This window comes from Eschrichtius robustus, chromosome 6 (genome assembly GCF_028021215.1).
Source record: "Eschrichtius robustus isolate mEscRob2 chromosome 6, mEscRob2.pri, whole genome shotgun sequence".
NCBI classification, from domain to species: Eukaryota; Metazoa; Chordata; class Mammalia; order Artiodactyla; family Eschrichtiidae; genus Eschrichtius; species Eschrichtius robustus.
In genome coordinates, this window is record NC_090829.1 from 136,258,320 (window position 1) to 136,260,972 (window position 2,653).

A 2,653-nucleotide genomic window follows, 5' to 3' on the forward strand; every position below is an offset into this window, starting at 1 on the left:
TGACCTCTTGGTTTGTGCGGACGCGTGAGGTTCTGGTGTTTAAACACTTCCTTTCTGCGTAAGGCAGAGTGATTATCTGAGAACCATACCTAAAAATAGAACTGGTGTTTGAGCAAGTGTGACATTGAAACTGAGAACCCAACACTAGCTTTGGCTAGTTTCTCTGCATTCATACAAACAACCTATTTTCAACCCACTTCCCCCTAAATGGAATTTACTCTAATTTTCTCTTGTGTACAGAAGAGAGTTGGCTGTCGGAACTTGGTTGGAGTTTCCTGGTTGCAGTAATGGGGTCTTATGGTCAATTAAGATGTCTTTCTGCTCAGATATATTATAGGAACACAGATTAAGTCTTTAATTTACCCTTTTCGAGTGCAGGTTTCTCATCATTACAAAAACTTGTTAAGGGGCTTCCCTGGTGGCGCAGTAGTTGAGAATCTGCCTGCCAATGCAGGGAACACGGGTTCGAGCCCTGGTCTGGGAAGATCCCACATGCTGCTGAGCAGCTGGGCCCGTGAGCCACAATTACTGAGCCTGCGCGTCTGGAGCCTGTGCTCCGCAACAAGAGAGGCCGCGATAGTGAGAGGCCCGCGCACCGCGATGAAGAGTGGCCCCCGCTTGCCACAACTAGAGAAAGCCCTCGCACAGAAACGAAGACCCAACACAGCCATAAATAAATAAATTAATTAAAAAAAAAACTTGTTAAAATGCAGAAAAGTAGAAGGGATGTAATTGCCCTCTTTTCGAACACGCAGAGGCAGCTGTTGTCAATACTTTAGTGTGTTGTCTCCCATTATTTTTTCAGATAGTAGCCTGGACTGCCCAGGCTTGAATCCCAGTTCTTTCATTGACCTTGGCCCAATTATATAACTTCTCTGTGCTTCAGGGTTCTTATCTATGAGTATTAGAATAGCACCTACATAAGGGCTGTTAGGAAAAATGAACAAGTTGTATATCTATCTATCTATCTATCTATAGATTTAGAACAATTGTCTGACAGACTGGCACTCAATAATGTTCTCTATTTTGTTTTTGTTTTTATATTCTGTAACTTAATCATTCAATAATTTTGAACATAATTCAGATGGTTGCCTTTTTCTTTTTTTCCATTTTAAACAATACTTCATCTCCTGAGCATCTTTAGACACAAATTTTTTTTTCTTCTTACTTAGGATAACTTCCAAATAGATTTCCGGAGCTGGCACAACTTGGCAAGAGGGTATGAGCACTTTAAAAGTCTTTGATGAATGAGGCCATGCTCTTTTCAAAACTTTAAACCAATTTATGCTTTCACTAGCAGTGCATAAAAACCCTTGTTTTACTTTTCTCTGCAAACTCTTTTGGGAGGTTGTCTTCAAACATGTCTAATGGAAAGTATATGCATTATGCAACACATTTTATTGAGCACCTATTATGTGCAGGCAGATCTTTTATACCCTGGAGGTACAGCAGGGTACAAGACAAGGTGCTTGCCTTCATAGACCTTATATTCTATGTGGAACCAAACCACAAACCCCATGTTTCCTAACGTGTGGGTGTTATTAAATGTAATTCAAATCAAAAGTTCTGGGGCCAAATACACTTGGAAAACTCTAGACTATTGCATTGATAATTAATTATACGGAAGCTGTAAGGTTGCATAGCAACAGGGTGATTCCCTCTATTTCCTTTGTATTTACCCCCATCTCACTTCAGCCCTTTGCATTTTGCCAAAATAGTAGTTTGTGGTCGTTTGAATTTTAGGGTTTATCAAATGGTTGCACATGTATGGTTTCATTTTTATTTTGAGTCTCAGGATAACTCTAAGATGTAAGTAGTCTGGTACTCCCCTACCTTATAGGTGCTGAAACTTCTTGGATCCTGTTTGGGCAGCTCATCTAGGAAATGGCAGTTCTGGGTCTCAGGATGCATTTCTGGGCGTCAGATTTTGATGCCAGTGTACGCTGCTTACATCTTGGTGATCTGGACAGTTGGAGAAACACAGAAGCAGCCCTGATGCCTGACGCCTCCGCAGTCAAGCCTCCCTTCACCTGCTCATGGATTCCTGGGTGTCTGCTGAAACCTCACAGCAAGCAAAGCCCAGCAATGACCAGCCAGGGCCTCAGAGACAAACTCTCATGAGGGCCCAGCTGGCAGCAGTCTCCTAGATGGGGGACTATCAAACCTTCTTATATGCAAGAATAGAGAATTTGAAAGAAAAAAAGAATTTTGTCCCATAAAAGAAGGGAAAAGACTTAGCATTTTACTTTTATACTGCTTTCCTCCTGTACAAACTTAAATTGTTTAAAAAATAGTTATTTTAACAGCTGAGGCTGACAGAGTCAAAGGGACTTGCCCAAGGCCACAGTCCAGGGCTACAGTGGTAGTGAAACCCAGACATCAAATCTCAGCTTTTTTGTTTTAAGCTGATTTTCAATTCAAAACAAATATATTTCTCACCATTTTATTTTCTCTGTAAAGGCACCATATGCTGTCATGAAAACCAGCAGCGTGGTGTCATGAGACCCTCAACTGCACATGTTTTAAAAAATGAAGTGATTTTCCCCTTGACCCAGAAAGAACCTTCTAAAACTCAGAAATCTGGATGAAAGTTAATATGCAAACTGTTCACTGCATTCACTTTAAAATGGCAAAAAATTGGAAACAAATGTCT